The 18,761-nt window shown below is 43.9% G+C and overlaps 1 protein-coding gene across 3 annotated transcripts in view; it reads right to left on the bottom strand.

Moving 5' to 3' along the window:
* Pakap (paralemmin A kinase anchor protein) overlaps positions 1 to 18,761 on the bottom strand; it is a 462,510-nt gene that overhangs the window by 120,233 nt on the left and 323,516 nt on the right. The gene's annotated exons all lie outside the window — the stretch shown is intronic.

Here is an 18,761-nt window from a genome sequence, read left to right as displayed (position 1 = left end):
TCTTTTAAAAACGAACCCATGAAAGCCAAGTGAGGTGGCCCATGTGGCTAATCACAACACCGTTGGACCTGGGATGGATGGCACACTCATGGAAATTCAAGGACAACCTGAGCAGTTCCGGGTCAGGCAGGCTGTGCTGAGCACAGTTAGCCTTTCTCCTAAAAAGAAAACAATAAACTAAACTAGCTATAGTAGCCCATTCCTGTAATCCCAGAATTTAGGAGGCAGAGATAGGAGCTATATAGCAACTTCAAAGCCAGTCTGAGCTACTAGAAACCCTGTCTCAAACTAAACCAAACCAACCAATCAACCAACCACACACACATTCATATAAGCCTAGCCTTCAAGAAGCTCAGGCAGAAGGATCTCAAATTTGAAGCTAGTGACTTTCAAGCTAATCTAGGTAACAGGCTACCTTGTCTCTAAATAAATAAATAAAAGTCAACTGGGCATGATAGTGCACCCCTGAAATCCCAGCACTCAGGAGGCAGAGTCAGAAGAATCGGAAATTCAAGGTCATCCTTTCCTACATAGCAAGTGAGCTCAAGGCAAGACTGGGCTGCATGAAAACTCTGTCCAAAAAGGGACGGTGGAGGAGAGGGGACCTGCACAAGTAGCAATAGGAGGTGTTGGTGGGCTTCTCCTGGTCTTGGGTTTGGTGCTTTGCTTGTTCTTTTGTAACCCAGACTAGCTTCAAACTCCTGGAAAGCCTGTCTCAGCCTCCCAAGTGCTGGAATTACAGACATGTGACAATATAGTCAGTGTTTGGTTTTTGGGTTTTGTTATGTTTGTTTGTTTGTTTGCTTGTTTGTTTGCTTTTAAATCAGGGTCCCACTATATAGCTTTGGCTGTCCTGGAACTTCCTATGTAGATCAGACTTGCCTTGAACTCACAGAGATCTTCCTACTTCTGCCTGGAAAGTGTTGGGATTAAAGGCCTGCACTAGCAAGCCCAGCTTTGTTTTGTAATGGTAACAGGCTGGCAACATATTCAGAAGGCAGAGTGTTTGCCTAGTGTAAACAGAGCCTTGCATTTGAGTCCTAGAAAAACAAAATAAGAAACTGTGGTTTTCTTAGTAATTTCCAAGTTTTTCCCTCCCTCTGAACTTTTAAGTACAGACTGTTAAATTATAGAAAGAACTGTGAAGGTTTTTAGTAGTAGCAGGGGAAATAGAAGACTATATTGACATTTAAAAATCTTAACAATCCTGACTATTGCCCTGATTATTGCAGAGGCAATAATCGTTGATTTTTTTTTTTTTTTTAATGGGCTGGCTTAGTTGGTAAGAGCATCTGTAGCTCTTGCAGAGGACTTGGGTTTAGTTCTCTAATCCACATCAAGCCACAACCACCTATATCTCCAGGCCCAGAGGATCTGACACACTCTTTTGGCCTCATTGGCATGTGCACAGACATACCTATAGGCAAAACAGCCTCACACACAAACTACTTTTTAAAAAAAGGTTCTTTTCTTGGGCTTGTTTGTTTGTTTGTTTGTTTGTTTTTAGGCCTTGTCAGATTGGGACCATGGTTAGTCCAAAATCACTTTAAAACCACAGTAGTTGTGCTGGCAACATATGGTGTAATAGATAAAGTCACTTACCAACAAGACTGATGGCTGGTGCCTAATCCTAGTGACCCACAAAGTAAAAGGAGAGAAGTGACTCCCATAAGTTATCTTGACTTCTATATGTGTGTTCATGGCATGTGCACACGTGTGCACTCTCGGGAGCACACACACACACACAATCAATCTAATTTTCAAACATTAAAAGGAAAAAGAAACTGCAGTTGACAGATGTAAGCTTTCCAGGTTTAGAATCCCAGCAACCTACTGGTTGAAGGCCATAAAATGGAACAGAACACACTTCAGCAAAAACAAGTAAACCCAGACAGACAACATCTTGTCTTAGAAGAGTTTTCATCTTATCATTTCTCCTAGAGCCCGGTGTCCTCTGCTCCCAAATGAGGCTCCTGGATGCTAAGTAATTCATAGGCAGGCGGAGATAAGATAGGGGTGCAGAGGAGGTAGAGTAGGGTGCTCACGTGCTGGGAGGCAGGGCAGGGCTGGTCTTGTGCTCCTGTGACAAGCCTGTGCTTTTTATTGTTTTTCTCCCTTGTGTGACTGAGGGCAAATCAGAGCGTCAGCAATATTACAGCTAGAGCTGAGATAAAAATTCCAGGGAAAAAAAGAAAGAAAGTAAGAAAGAAAGAAAGAAAGAGAGAGAGAGAGAGAGAGAGAGAGAGAGAGAGAGAGAGGGAGAGGAGGGGAGGGGAGGGGAGGGAAGGGAGAGGGGAGGGGAGGGAAGGAGCCAGGAGAAGAGAGCTGGGTTTGAGCCCTGCTCCATCACTGTGTGAACTTGGGAAAGTTGCTCAGCCTGTCTGTGCCTCCAAATCCTCCTTTATCTTTTCTTTCTTTCTTTCTTTCTTTCTTTCTTTCTTTCTTTCTTTCTTTCTTTCTTTAACATTTTATTTATTTATTTTTAAAAATTGGATATCCTTTACTTTTTCTAAGACTAAATGACCAGCAATTATATCCTCCCCTGCAACAGAGCTAGTCTGGCTGCCCAGGAGAGTAGTAGTGGCTGCTTCCGAATGCTTGTGTTGTCCCCAGTATTCAGTCAGGTAGCTGAAGCAGGAAGGTGGAGGGGTGTATGTGTGTGTGTGTGTGTGTGTGTGTGTGTGTGTGTGTGTGTATGTTTGTTAGCTGGCAACCTGTTGTAGAGTAGATAGTGAAGCAATCATTTTGTCTGGGTGTATGCTTTCTCTTTTGTTTTTCTGCTTGGTATTTTCTTTCTTTCTTTCTTTTCTTTTTTTTTTTTAAGAATTTATTTATTATATGTAAGTACATTGTAGCTGTCTTTAGATACCAGAAGAGGGCGTCATATGTTACTACGGATGGTTGTGAGCCACCATGTGGTTGTGGGATTTGAACTCAGGACCTCCTGAAGAGCAGTTAGTGCTTTTACCCACTGAACCATCTCACCAGTCCCCTGCTTGGTATTTTCAAATAAGGTCTCACGGTGTAGCCTTGGCTAGCATAGAACTCATTTTTTAGACTAGCCTTGCCTTGAACACACAGAGATCCAATTGTCTCTGTCTCCAGAATGCTGGGATTAAAGGTGTGTGCCATGTCACCACTCCTGGCTTCTTTCCTCTATTTTTAATTATATATATATATATATTGGATTGGTGCTTTGCCTGCGTGTATGTCTTTGAAACTTTTAACCATAGTCTCTACTACAATAGATCTTAGCACAGAGCATGGCCTTAGAGAGTGGGTAGAGGAGATGGTCAAGGGGAGGGAGGAGCACTAGTTGCTCACTTAAACAGCCTTCAGTGTTTATGAAGCAAGATAAACTCTCCTGTGAATACAGCAGTTGTTCTGAGGCTTGCGCTGGAGCTTGAGACCTTTGTGCTATTTCAGAAACATGAGGCTCAGGGTAAAAGGCCACAGAGATTCTGCTCAGGCTTTCTGGCTCATTTCTGATCACTTGGAGTGATGACAGAGACATGCAGGAGATACACAGGCATCCCAGTTCCCTGCCTAAGTGGGATCCAGCTTGGCCACTTTTCTGCGGCCCTTCAGACTAGTGGTTTCTGAGGCTGCTGTCTGTGGCTTTGGAGTTTGGCTTGCTTGACTCAGTTCGCTCTGCTGGAAGCCACAGGCTCTGGCTCTTACGAAGGAACCGTGTTTGCAAAGCAGCTGGAGCAAATCATAGTTAAGATAGCACACTAAACTCCCCCGGGGCCGGCTCCGAAGATGCAGATAACACTGAGGCAGCTTCTAGAGCTTTCCTGTCATCGGACACGCCCACTACAGAAATCAGACACGCCCACTACAGGAATGCTCTAAAGGAGTGCAGAGAAAATACAGGTGGGCACATCCCTGAATGTTTCTGAACTTTTGCTCGAAATATCCCCGGCAGTGCCATCTATGTTAGGAGGGAATCACTCTGAAAAGTTGTGGGGTTTGTTTGTTTGTTTGTTTTGTTTTTAGTGTCTTATTACATAACTGAAGTTGGCTTTGAACTCACAGAAGATTCTCTTGCTCTGCCTCCTGAGTACCTGAGACGCCCGGTGTGCTTCACTATGGCCGGCTTTGAGAAAGAGGGCATCTTAGCAAATAACGAAGTTTGTAAAAGCACAGGACTATTTCACCAGAGGTAAAGGCACTTGCTACCAAATCTCATGGCCTGAGTTTGATCCCGGGAACCTGTGTCTCAGGAGAGGATTGAATGTGAGAAGCCACCCTCTGACCTTCACACACACAGACATGCACACATCCACCAACACCTACCTACTCACACTCAATCAAAAAAAAAATGTCATGAAAAAGAATAGTTTGTCAACATTTTAAAAACTGGAATGACAGTTTGGCCTGTCGTTCCAGCTACTTAGGAAGCTGAAGCAATAGGATAAAAAAAAAATGCAAGCCTGGCTCAGGCTTTCAAAGTGAATTCAAGGCCAGACTTGGAAACAGAGTGGCCCTGTCTCAAATTGGGGGTCGGGGGAGGCTGGAAGAGCTCTTAGTAGGAAAGCACATGTCTAGCCAGCATAAGAGCCTGTGTTCAATCCCTCTCACCACCTAGACAAACACCACGTACACATGCATAGACCACACACACCACATACACACACACACACATGCATAGACCATACACACCACACACACACACACACACACACACACACCACACATGCATAGACCACACACACCACATATACACACACTACACACACATGCATAGACCACACATACCTCATACTCACCACACACACATCACACATACACCACACACACACACCCACATCACACACATGCATAGACCACACACACCACATACACATACACACCACACACATGCATAGACCACACACACCACATATACATCACACATACACCACAAACACACCACACACATACACATACACACACATACACACATACCACACATACACATGCATACACCACACACACCACATACATACCACATATATACCGCACACACACACATACCATACACACACATATACACACATGCATAGACCACACAGACACACCACACACACACCACATATATACCACACACACATGCATAGACAATATACACCACATACACACCACACACACACATACACACACACACCAGGAGGGCTGGCATGGTGGCACACACTTGTAATTCTAGTGTGCTTGGGAGGCAGGAACAGGAAGATCAGAAGTTCCAGGTTCCATTCAGCTACATGACAAGCTTTAGACCTACCTGGCTACACAAGACCATGTCTCAAAGAGGTATGGGGGAAGCTAACGGGCCCTGGGCAGAGTTTCCTATTTTACTTTGTAGAGAAACTGGATCTAGCTTGGAAGCCTTAATTCCTAAGGGAAAATGTATATAGAGAGACATTTGCTGATAGTCATGAAGGTCTCACTACGTGGCTCAGTCTGACTGCAACCCTCTGGGTAGGTATGGGCATACACACTTAATAGCTACCAGTATATTGTGTTCACTGAAACTACACCTCTGTCTGGTTTAAACTTTCATGAAATATATGTCTTGAATAATAATTACCAGAGTCCATGCTTTGGAAGTAGGCTTTCTCCCTACACCAAATGTGCTGGCTAGTTTTTTTTTTTTTCTTCTTTTTTCAAGACAGGGTTTCACTGTATAGTCCTGGCTCTCCTGGAACTCACTCTGTAGATCAGGCTGGCCTCGAACTAAGAAATCCGACTGCCTCTGCCTCCCAAGTGCTGGGATCAAAGGTGTGTGCCACCACCGCCCAGCTGTGCTGGCTAGTTTTATGTTAACTTGATGCAAGCTTGAGAAAATGCCTCCGTAAGATCTGACTGTAGAAAATTTAAAAAGAAAAAAAAAAAAAGAAAGAAAAAGAAAAAAAAAGAGATCTGACTGTAGGGCATTTTCTTAGTGATTGCTGGGGGAGGGCCCGGCTCATTGTGGGCAGTACCATCCTGGGGCTGGTGGCCCTGTGTTCTATAAGGAAACAGGCTGAGCAAGCCAGTAACCAGCATCCATCCATGGCCTCTGCATCAGCTCCTGCCTCCAGGCTCCTGTCCTGTTTGAGTCCCTGTCCTGACTTCCTCCCATGAGTCACTATGATGTGGAAGTGCAAGCCACCCCCACCCCACCCCCACTTGCTTTTGGTCCATGGTGTTTCATCAGCAGCACTAGACAGCCTAATTAGGACACTAGACTAAAATCAAAATGGAGTCATCCACATGGCAGTGACTTGTCACTAAACTGAAGGTAAGTTCTAGCCAAGCCTTAAAGAAATCAGGACAATGAGAGGCAGCTAAGTTTCCCAAACAGAGCATTACAAAGGGCCTCTGCCTCAATGCTATGTCCTTTCATCCTTTGGTCCTGACAAAGAAACCTAAAGGTGCTCTGCAGTTAACCCATCACTTCTATTGTTCTGTCTCCAACCCTCCTCGGCAGCCCCAGACAACTAAGATGCTTTTGCCATTTGATTTGTCTCTTTTATCTCCTTTCAGACTACAAAACCATCTTTTAGGCCTAGGCGGAGCTTCTTAAATTCTTTCGGAAGTACTGGCTGATTCTAGAATCAAAACTAAGGCTACTTAAGATCATCAAACCAAAGTCAGGCATGATGGCTCACGACTGTGATCTCAGCACTTGGGAGATTAAGGCAGGAGTGTTACCACAAGTTAGAGGCTAGCTTGCTAGATAGCAAAATCCTGTCTCCAAAACCCAACACAATATCAAGAAACAGATGTTTGAACCAATCTGTAGATTTATTTACACAGTTGTCAGTCTTGAAAGAAAAAAAAAAAACTAAACCCACAAATACATTAATATCAAAACCACAGTGATCACCACTTTGTGGCACCCTCCTACCTAAGACTTCTAGACTCAGCAAATAGAAATACAGACTGTCCAGTTAAATTGAACTTTAGGTTAACAGCAAGCAATTTCTTAGGGTAAGTTTGCTTTATGCAGTATTTGGGATATACAAACTTGAAAAAAAAGTATTCATTAAGAATTATCTCAAGTTCAACTTTAATTGAGTCTGCAAGGTCACGGTGGTGGTGGTGGTGGTGGGTGGATTTGATTTTTGGTGTTTAAGGTTGAATCTAGGTCTTGAACATACTAAGCACATGTTCTGCCAGTGAGCTAATTTTATCTGGCTGGGTTATTCCCATCTCTAGAGCCCTCCTGATTCAGCTAACAACCACCAAATCAAACCAACCAACCAACCAAACAAACAAGCAAAAAAAAAAACCAAAAACCAAAAACAAAAAAAAACAAACAAACTCTAAATACAACAAAATTTGCATTTCCTATTCAAACAGAAGTTACAAAGTATCTTTTAAAAATTTTTGTTGGGGGGGGGGGGGTGTCTCACATTGTAGCCCAGGTTGCCCTGGAACTCACTTATGTAGCCAAGGTTGACCTCAGACTCCTGACAATCCTCCGGCCACGGCTCTGAGTGCTAGGATCACGGTCATGAGTCACCACTCCTGGTTTCCAAGAGTCTTTCTATCTGGTTCAAAACCTGGCTTCTGAATCTTTGGTATGTGACCTAAAGTCACCCACCACAGCTGTGACCACAGCTGTGAGAAGGGTTAGGAATAGTTTTGCTTTGCAGCACTGTTTTGAGGATTCTATGGGATGAAGAGAAGGAGAAAACAGTGGCAAAGATAAAAGAGAGAGGGTGCATGTATGTGGTTGGCACAGCTCTTAGCTCAGAACAAGCAATCCATCCCCACTGTTACTGTTAGCAAGAGAACACAGTGAGGAGCCGAAACTGCTCAGGAAAGACCTGGGGTCATGGCCTTGCCAGGCATGATCTACGTCTATCTGTAACCGAGATGCTGTGACCTCAGACTTTCATTTTATTTGACAAAAAAAAAAGGCAGCACGCAGGAATAATAACAACTACATTAGTGGAGTCGCTTATAACAAATCCTTTCAAAAATGTTCATTTTTCTTTTCTAAATATTTACTTTTATTTTATGCCAACGATGCATGCGTGTGGTGCACAGGCATGCAGTGCCCACAGAAGTCATTAAATCCCCTGGAATTGGAATCATGGATGGTTGCAAGCTGCCATCTGGGCTGTGGGAACCCAACCCCTGCTTCTGTTAGAGCAGTCTGTGTTTTTAACCATGGAGTCATCTCTCCAGCACGGTAGCCTTGAACTCGTTATCCTCCTGTCTCCACCTCCCGAGTGTAAGGATCACAGGCATTTTCATTCCTGGCTGGTGTTTTTTTTTTGTTTTGTTTGCATTGGTTTGCTTGTTTCCCTGGCTGTTTTTGGTTTCGCATGATTTTTAAATGCAATATTTAAAATTTATTCTTTGAAAATTGTATATATGTATCTTAATCATATTATCCCCCACTGTCCCTGTTTAGTGTCCTTCAATACCTGGTCCTCTCAACTTCACGACTTATTAAAAAAAGAAGTCTCCAGAATCAAATTAGTGCTACCTATTGCACACAGGCGTGAGGCTATCCCTTGGAGCCTAGGCAGCCTGCTATCGCCATATCCCTTAAGAAAAATGAATATAAGAGACAGCTATATCACGGTCCTTGTATTCATTTTTCTTAAGGGATATGGCAATAGCAGGCTGCCTAGGCTCAGAAGTGGATGCTCACAGTCAACTATTGGATGGATCACAGGACCCCCAATGGAGGAGCTAGAGAAAGTATCCAAGGAGCTAAAGAGATCTGCAACCCTTTCTGTAGAACAACATTATGAACTAACCAGTACCCCAGAGCTCTTGACTCTAGCTACATATGTATCAAAAGATGACCTAGTCCGCCATCACTGGAAAGAGAGGCCCATTGGTCAGGCAAACTTTATATGCCCCAGTACAGGAGAACGCCAGGGCCAAAAAAAATGGGAATGGGTGGGTAGGGGAATGGGGGGGGGGAGGGGGGACTTTTGGGATAGCATTGGAAATGTAATTGAGGAAAAAATAAAAAATAAATAAAAAATTAAAAAAAAGAAAAATGAATATTCCCTCTCCAGCAGCCATCAACTGCCAATAGCTCAGCTTGTAAGGTCACTGTGTACAGCAGGCTGGCCTCAAACTCATGGACATCCACCTGCCTCTGCCTGCCAAATGCTAGGACTTTAGCATTATCCTTTAGGATAGCATTTATTTATTTATTTATTTATTTATTTATTTATTTATTTTAGCATTATCCTTTAGGATAGCATTTATTTATTTATTTATTTATTTATTTATTTATTTATTTATTTTAGCATTATCCTTTAGGATAGCATTTATTTATTTATTTATTTATTTATTTATTATTTGCGTATATGTCTGAGCATCACAAGCATGCAGTACATGGAGAGACCAGAAAAGGGCACCAAATGCCATGAAACTAGAGTTGCAGATGGGTTGTGGAAGGCTTTGTGGGTGTTGGGAATCTATCTCTGGTCTTCTGAAAGAGCAATCAGTGTGCTCTTAGCAGCTCTCAGAACCCTAACTCCAGCCCCGGGAGTAGATTGTTTGTTTGTTTGTTTGTTTTTGTTTTGTTTTGTTTTTTGAGACAGGGTTTCTCTGTATAGCCCTGGCTGTCCTGGAACTCACTTTGTAGACCAGGCTGGCCTTGAACTCAGAAATCCGAACTCAGAAATCTCAGAGGCTGGCTCTGCCTCACGAGTGCTGGGATTAAAGGCATGCGCCACCACGCCTGGCTGGGAGTGGACTTTTGGACTGACTTGATTTAGATTCTGTGCAGGTCTTGTATGGGTAACTGCAACTGCAGTGAGTTCATTAGTTTGACCACCATGTCATGTCAGGAACATGTGCTATGCCCATTCGCTGGCTCTTACACCCTTTCTGCCCTCCCTCTTCTGTGACGTTCCCTGGGCCTTTCAGAAGTGGAGTGTGGGGCGGACTTTTTGAGATGAAGTCCTTCTTGTGTGGCCTAGCCTGGCCTGACATTCAACATTCCATGATTATAACATGCTGGGATTATAGACATCCACCACCATAGCAAGCTGGAAATGTGTGTATTGTGTACAACTGTATTTTGAGACAGTCTTTCATATAAGAGATTTGAACTCATGGCATTTCTCCTGTCTCAGCCTTCCAAGTGCTGGGATCACAGATGGGAGCAATCACACCCAGCTAAAATTAGTTTTTGACTTGTTTTTTTGTTTGTTTGTTTGTTTGGTTTGATTCAGGGTCTCAATATGCATTCCCAACAGGCCTGAAACTTGCTATGTAGGCCAGGCTGCCCTTGCACTCACAGAGATCCTCTTGCCTCTGTCTTCCAAGTGAGGATTAAAGGTGTGCACTGCTATGCCCACTGTATTTAAAGAAAATTTAAGGCAGTTATTCTCCAAGAGAAAGTATTGTGAAAGTTGTCCCATATAAGCCGGGCTGCCTCCTCCCCAACAGGGTCAACCTCTCTCTGAGAGCCACTACCCTAAATAGACTCAGAGACCTAAAAAAGGGAAAGCAGGGTGAAAATTTCCTTTAGCCAGGGAACAAATTTAGAGCAACCTTTACATATGTGCAGTGTAGACAAAACTTTTGGTCCCAAATGTGTCTTTTTGTCCCAGGGTGGGAGGCAGCAGAAAACAATACCCCTCAATGTTGTCACCATTGAAAACAAAGGGCAAAGAACTCTCCACCTCCAGCAACAAAAGGCTCTCCAGAATGGCTTCTTATACTCAAAGCCAAAGAAAGCTGTAACCTGTGACCCCTATTCACTGCAGGAAGAGTCCAAATGCTTCCCCTGCTTTGTAATGGAGAACATCTGCCTTTCTCAGGGGACAGTCTCTCTCCCAGCCACACGTTTCACACGGAGAGAGAAGCGTCCTCTTTGCATGTGGCTGTCCACCCAGAATCTTCCTCAACTTGGAAATGGGCCGTTCTCAAACACTACTCACAGCCTCAAGGTACCTCCAGGGTGCCAGTCTTGTTTGTGGCTTAAGCAAGGGAGAAATGTTACAGATTTAATGACAATACAAGTGTTTTGTTTTTGTTTTTGTTTTTTTTTAGAAGAAGTCTTGAGGTTTACACTCATCTTCAGAAACACTTAAAGTTTTTTGTTTGTTTGTTTTAAGATAGGTTCTCATTATGCAGCCCAGGTTGGCCCCAAATTCACAGACATCTGCCAGTTTCTACATTTTGAGTGCTGGGTTTAAAAGTGTAGGACAGGCTAGTTTTTAGTCTTAACATTCATAGAACAAGAGGGCATAGGATAACCCGCCATGTTGGGATTGAAGAAGCCATGTACTGTCTGTCACCCAAGACTGGAAACATGCAATTACTGATAGAAAATAGAGCAGTTCATGATCAGGTTTCTAGGAGAGAAGCAATGGCTTTGAGGGCCAGATGGATGGGTAAACTACTACCAACTGGAAGGAGGTACTAGAAGCTACCAACAGGAAGGAGGCACTGGAAGCAGTCTTGAAGCAAATCTTCCCAAACCTGCACTGTCCACTTGTTTTCTTCCCAGTCAGGTTGGACTTCTTCCCTGGGCAGCATTTTAAAAGAACAGGCTCAAACAGGAGGCCTGGAAAGTACTGCTCACCCTGCCCTGACCCAAGAATGGACTTGTAATAGCAAATTACATCCCAGAGTTGAGGAGGTCAGTGGGGATGGTTTCCTTCTAAGCAGCTGGGTGATAGGGAAATAGTTTAGTCAGCAGAGTGCTTGCAAGCTTGAAGATTGGAGTTTGATCCACAGAAGCCAAGCTAACAAGCCAGGCTGCTGTTTGTCATCCCAAAACAGAAAGTCCCAAGGCTCGCAGGGCAGCCAACCTAGCCTACTTGGTGAGCCCCAGAGCCAGAAAACAACCTTGTCTCAAAACCTAAGGTAGGTAGACAGCATCTGAGAAGCAATGGCAGCAATGTCTTCTGGATTCTGCATACGCGCGCGTGTGTGTGTGTGTGTGTGTGTGTGTGTGTGCCTGAATTACTCCAGAATTACTAGAGAAGTATCATTACTTTATGGGCCAAATGAGAATATAACCTCATAAAACTGCTACATTTCAATAAAAATGACCCCAGACCTTGTAGCTTGTCCACTGTCTAGATTTACCTCCTGTTTTCCACAGTCAGCCAAACTGCTGCTCACAGCTTTTAAGATTGACTTGTTTCCAAGAATAGCTAACCTCTTCCTTGGAAGAGTTCCAGCAGCTTCAGAGTACATAGCATCACAGCGCATCCATGTATGTGTGGCCTAACTGTCTCCAGATGGAAGTTCCTGGTAGCCTGGTTACTCTGCCCACAGGCCTTCCAGAGTTGGCTTATTTGGAACTAATCTATTGTCCATGTGGCTTCAGAAAGTGAGAGCCCCTTTAGTGCCTATAAACTATGCTGTGATCCTGCAGGAAAAGGGAAAACCTCTTTCTAGTTGTTGCTGGCAGAGGCAAACTTTTGATTCCTTCTCTGACTCTCTTGCATTCTTCTTTTTCTGCTCTTTTTTTTTTTTAAATACATGTTACCTCAGTTAGCCTGTACAATTAGCAACTAAATGAGCAACTAAGTGTTGCTCATCTAAACACACTGAACCTCAGGGAGAGCAACTGCACCACTACAACTCTGTGATGCATCTCCCGAGATAGTTAAGGACCTGGTCCTCTCTTCAGCTACCTCTTTGGTAGCATTACTGACAGCAAGCAGGAACGACTTCCAAGGCAATCAACTTATAAAAGTGTAAAAGTATAAAATCAAACCTAAACTGGGCTGGCTATGTAGCTCACTGCAGAGCATTTGCCTACCATGCATCAGGCCCTGGGTTCCTGCCCCAGTTTTCCAAAAACAACCCCGTAAGACATCAACACACTGGCCGGCATACTCATAAGCCAAATGTTATTCAACATTCAAGTCATGCTAAGCCAGGCATACAAGAATGTGTGCTGTAAGACTGCACAGCCTGGAGTTCTGGTGGGAGAGGCGACAGGGAAGAGGACAGGTAAGGTCTCACGGGAGTGGTGAGGATATTTTAAACCCGGTGGGGTTGGAGGTGTAGTTCAGCGGTAGAGTACTTGCCTCGGGCTTGTAACGATGCATTTGCTAAAAGTTATTAGACACGTGGATGATCTATATGGTATAAAAACTATATGCCCCCAAAAGGATTTTCTAAAAGCCAAAGGGAACTGAGTGTGGTGGCAGAGATGGAGGCTGAAACCAGGAAGGGAAGGAATTCAAAGGGGCTCTTAACTACATAGAAATGCTAAGGTCAGCCTGGGCTACATAAGATGGTTGTTTGTTTGTTTGTTTGTGACAGGGTTTTTCTGTGTAGCCCTGGCTGTCCTGGAACTCACTCTGTAGACCAGGCTGGCCTCGAACTCAGAAATCCACCTGCCTCTGCCAACTGAGTGCTGGGATTAAAGGCTTGTGCCACCACTGCCTGGTTAAGAAAAGAGAAAAATAAAAGAAAGAAGGAAGAGAGGAGACGGGGACAAAGGGAGGGAGAAGAGTAATTTTTTTTTAAAGGCTGTGAAATTGTAGAGCCTCTAAAAGATGAAAAATGGAAAAGAAGGGACTGTGTGCTGCAAGAGTGTGAGCCTGGCTATGCCCAGACTACTCACTGTCCTTAAATAGTTTGGCCTGGAACTCACAGAGCTCTGCCTCTCCCTCCTGGGAATGAGTGCTACCACATCCAGTGAGATTTTCTTTTCTTTCTTTTTCTTTTTTCTTTTTATTTGCTTGTATTTTTGAGACAGGTGCCTCTTAAATAGTTTAAATAATTTGCTTCAAACTGCTATTTAGTCAAGCTTACTCTTTAACTCTCAGCAAAGCTTCTAATCTCAGCCTCTGAAGTGTTGGGATTCTAGGCATGTGCCACCACAAAGGAACTGAAAGTGGGACCCACATATGCCAGGCAAGATCTGTACTCCCTACTCCTTAAAAAAAATCTTTGTAATGTGTCTAGCTATGAAGGAGATGTAACAAGAATATCCGGCAGAGAATGCCGCTGGAGAAGAGAACATCTGAATGATAGACGTGAATTAACCAAGCGAGGAGCAGGGGAAGGAGAGAGGAGCGAGCTAGGAAACTGCGGGTAAAAGCCAAATTAGTTTGTTTTTGTTTTTAAATAAGAACATTTCACGGATCTGTGTGTCATCCGTCAGCAGGGGAATTGCTAATCTTTGCCTCATTCCATTTTAGTGTATTCAAGGCCAAGGAAAGCAGAGCCACTGGGCTTTTAAAGCCTGGGCCCCTGCCCTTGAGTTTGGCCTGTTCTAAGAGGACTTAGAAGGCTAGGAGGGCTTCAGACAGAGGGGACTCATCCAACTGGCCTCAATGAAAGGCGACTCTAGATAAAGACTCAATAGAGAGGGCAGGGATGGGTGCAGAGAGAGGGCAGGGACATATGCAGAGCTGTAGTGGAAGAAATAGCTAGACACAGCCTGGGGTCAGAGGGAAGAAGCCTGGGTCTCATTCACTGTTCAGAGGGAGCTTAAAACCAGGTCTGTCACTGCAGGCCTGTAACCACGGTTACTTAAGAGGTGGAGGCAGGAGGATGGCAAGTTCTAGGCCGTCCTGGACAACAATAATGAGACCCTGTTTCAAAAGGAGACATACCTTAGTGGTGGACTAATTGTTGAATGTTCTAGTATGTTCAAAAGTCTTGGGTTCAATGCCCAGGATTACAAAAAGAAAAAAAGAGATAATTAAGGAAGGATAGGACAGGCATGTCCCCAAGCTCTGATTCAGATCAGTTAGATACGGTGGCACATACTTTTCTGGAAGGTTGGCACTGCAAAATGGCAAGTTTAAGCCTAGCCTGAGCAACTTGGTGAGAACCTGTCTGTCTATCTCTGCCTCTCTCTCTCTCTCTCTCTCTCTCTCTCTCTCTCTCTCTCTCTCTCTCTCAACAAGCTAGGATTCTATCTCAAAGGTAAAGCACTTGTCTAGCAGGTGTCAAGCCCTTGGCTTTGCTTACAAGGGGAAAAAAAACCCACTCATTTTAAGTTCAGATTTTCTGAAATCTGAAGTTTAAAAGCAGTAGCCTGTTGCAGAATATTTGATCACACTGCGAACCCCAGGATTGTGAACTGGAAAAACCTTGGTGTGATGTGGCTCAGCCCTGACACACACCTTTGTTCCAAGAGCTAAGTAAAAGTCAACCCTACGTCAAGAGGCAGAGGAAGCAACCAGCTGACAGGGAGTGAACAGAAGTAAACAGAAAGGGCCTTTGGGTTGAAGGGTATTTAAGACATCATGGAGGAGGAGGAGGAGGAGGAAGAGGAGGAAGAAGAGGAGGAGGAGGAGGAGAAGCAGGAGGAGGAGGAGGAGATGGTGGTGGGAGTGGCGGTCAGCTGGGTGCTTTCTCTTTGCTTCTCTGAGCTAGCAGCCTTTCATCACAGTGTCTGGCTCCTGAATCTTCATTTGGTAAATCAAACATTTGAGGATTTTGTTTTATAAAATAACAAACAGTAGACTACTAAGTTCCTGTTTCAGCTCCAAAGGGGATTCCCACAGCCAGAAACATTTTAGCAAACAATAATCCATACCGTTCATTCATTCATTCATTCAGTCAGTCAGTCAGTGTCTGAACAAGCATCATCACAGAATAAGACAACTCAAAGCTCTCCTGAAGTATGGCTGGCCTTTCTGTTGATGGCCCAGGCAGAAATAAAGTCAACATTTCTCCCAACACAAGAACAGGGGAAAGCAACTCATAAAGGGCGAACACAGTAAAGCAAGAAAATGTGACAGATACACTAAACGTTGGTTTTCGGTGTCGGTGGCATTAGCAGTTAGCAAGCATAGATTCTGTTCTTGGTAGAAACACAGGGTCTACCTTGTATCTCTAGCTGCCCTGGAACTCACTATGTAGACTAGACCTTGAAATCACAGAGATTGGCCTGACTGCACTACCATGCCCAAAAACATGGCAGAACTTTAGTGTATTGGTCTCCTACAGTGGCTACAACAAATCCCCACAGGCTGGACACTTTAAAAAACAACACAGACATTAATTTTCTCACATCTCTGGAATCCCATTGTCTGAGATCGCCATTGGTATTACTGCATTCTTTACCAGGCTCTGAGGAAGCTCCTTCTAGCATCTTCTAGTTTGGGGAGGGTCATTAGTTTGGGGTTTTGTCTTTTGGGGGTGCTAGGGATTGAACTGAAGCCGTAAACATCTGCGGCCAATGAGTCATCCTTAGTCTCTCCATCTGGTTTTAGCTTGGGGCTGCAGAACTCCTATTTCTTCATATGGCCTTCTCCATGCATGCCCGTTTCCTTCTTTTATCTCTTAGAAAGACACATGTCATTGGGTTTAGCACCATCTGCTGAATATGGAGTGATCTCATCTCAAGACTCTTAATTCTATCTACAAAGAGGATTTCTCTAAATTAAGATCATATTCACAGGCGTCAGGAGTTAGGACAGATGTTTCTTAGGGTGGTGGGCAATGGTCTTTATTTTATTTGAACTAGCTAACAAAGTAGCACGTTTCTTTAAGGAATCTTTATATTTACCTGTTTTAGTTAATCTGCTGCTCTCCCCCACCCCCAAATCTCCTCAACCTTCACCCCAGTGGATAGATCCTTCCTCCCAAGTAGTCCTCCATCTGCCTTCATGTCCCACGAGTTTTATTACCTGCCCCTCCCCAAAGCCTTCCCCTCCCCTTCATGGGTCTCTTTCTAGTTTCCCGGCCTCTATACCCATTCCGTCCTACAGTTGAGATACTTTTGTTTGGTTGGGTTTGTATTTGGAAATAAGTTCTTGCTACACAGCCCAGCCAGAGTGGCCTTCAACTCATTAGCCTTTTGCCTCAGCTTCCCAAGTGCTGGGATTACAAGAAAACCCACCAGGCTTTTGGTGTTTGTTTGTTTGTTTGTTTGTTTTTTGTCTCTCTGTGTAGTGCAGCCCTGGCTTGCCTGGAACTCACAGAGATCTTCCTACCTCTGTTTCCAGAGTGTTGGGATTAAAAGTGTGTGCCACCACACTCAAATGATTTTTGTTTGGTTTTGGTTTTGAGACAGAGTTTCCTCTGTGTAACCCTGGCTGACCTGAAATTCCCTCTGTAGACCAGGTGGGTCTCAAGTTCACAGAGATCCACCTGCCTCTGCCTCCTGAGTGCTGGGATTAAAGGTGAGCACCACTACTGACCAGTACCAAGCTGATTTTTCTGTTTGTTTGTTTGTTTGTTTTAAAGATTTATTTATTTATTATTATACATAAGTACACTGTAGCTGTCTTCAGACACACCATAAGAGGGTGTCAGATCTCATCATGGGTGGTTGTGAGTCACCATGTGGTTGCTGGAAATTGAACTCAGGACCTTCAGAAGAGCAGTCAGTGCTCTTACCCGCTGAGCCATCTCTCCAGCCCCCCAAGCTGATTTTTTAAGACATTATTTTTAATCATGTGTGTTTGAATCTGTGTGTGGGTATGCACATATATGTACATATATGCACGTGCAGATGCCTGGGGAGGTCCGAGGTGTCGGTTCTTACGGGATCTAGAGTCATACCTAGGCGATTGTGTGCCACGTCACCTGGGTGTTTAGGATTGAGCTCTAGTCTTTTGGAATAGCAACACATACTCTTAACTGATGAGCTATCTCTCCAACCCCCTGAATTATTTTTAATACTTACTATACATTAATAGTTTAAAAGGAAATGCTTCATTATGGTATGCTCATCCATATAGATCATATTCATCCCATTATTTCCCTCTCCTGTCTCCCTGGTTCCCCTTCTCTTCTCAAAGAGTTCCCTAGAGATACAGTGTCTCATGATTCAAACTTCAGCCCATTAGAGCACTCGGGAGGCAGAGGCAGGTGGATTTCTGAGTTTGAGGCCAGCTTGGTCTACAAAGTGAGTTCCAGGATAGCCAGAGCTACACAGAGAAACCTTGTCTCAAAAAATCAAAAACCAAAAAAAAAAAAAAAAGAATGAGCAATTTAAAACTATCAAACAGGTCCATATGAAGATCCTATCCACTGTGATGTATTTACAAAGTGTTTTAAATATAAGAGTTGGGAGCTGATAGGGTGCTTGCCTGACAAAAAACAAGGCCTTGGATTTAACCGCTAGTAGACAAATACATAATCAAATAGAAATGAGCTTTTCATTCAGTGCATATGATGTGTGTTGTGTTGTTCAAATTCACCTCCTCCCTCCTTCAAATGCCGCCCCCCCCCCCCCCACACACACACACTGCTTTTCCCTGTCTCAAAACCACAACAAGAAACAAAACAAAAGGAGGACTTTTTTGGTCTTATGTTTCCAAAAGAAAACATTCAGAAATGGCACATACTAGAAATTCAAATCATCTGAAAAAAAAAAAACAACAACAAAACAAAACAACAACAACAAAACAAATCAAAACAAGCAAGCAAGCAGACAAACAAAACCAGCAGAAGCAAGGTTTTTCCTTCGTGTCCAACCCAGTATGGTTGAGCCTCTGCTAATGTTCACCAAGGAACCCTTCATCCACGCAAAGATTACATATTTCATGCATTTTATTTGAACGGCGCTGATTTCATTAACTTCCAGATGACTCATTTTGGAAACGTCTGCTTGTCACTGTTCCCGCCTGAGTGGGCCGTGTGCTGCCTTCCTGCTGACATCACTGGAAATCTTGAGCCTAAATCAAAGCTGTGCCCTGTGCCTCCGTGACCTTTCTCTACAATGCACAGTGGGGCTGGACTCCTCAAAGCTCAGAATATTCACATCTGCTGCACTGACCCCGTGGAGGTTACTGCTTGGACACACGCGTTCATAAATGCCCTACAGCAGGCCCATGGGAAATCAAGACATATTCGGGCTCTCCAAAACTTCCTCAGGG

The sequence above is a fragment of the Mus musculus genome, chromosome 4, assembly GCF_000001635.26.
Source record: "Mus musculus strain C57BL/6J chromosome 4, GRCm38.p6 C57BL/6J".
NCBI classification, from domain to species: Eukaryota; Metazoa; Chordata; class Mammalia; order Rodentia; family Muridae; genus Mus; species Mus musculus.
Note: the sequence above shows the minus strand (reverse complement) of the source record. Positions and strands in the feature narration are given on the sequence as shown.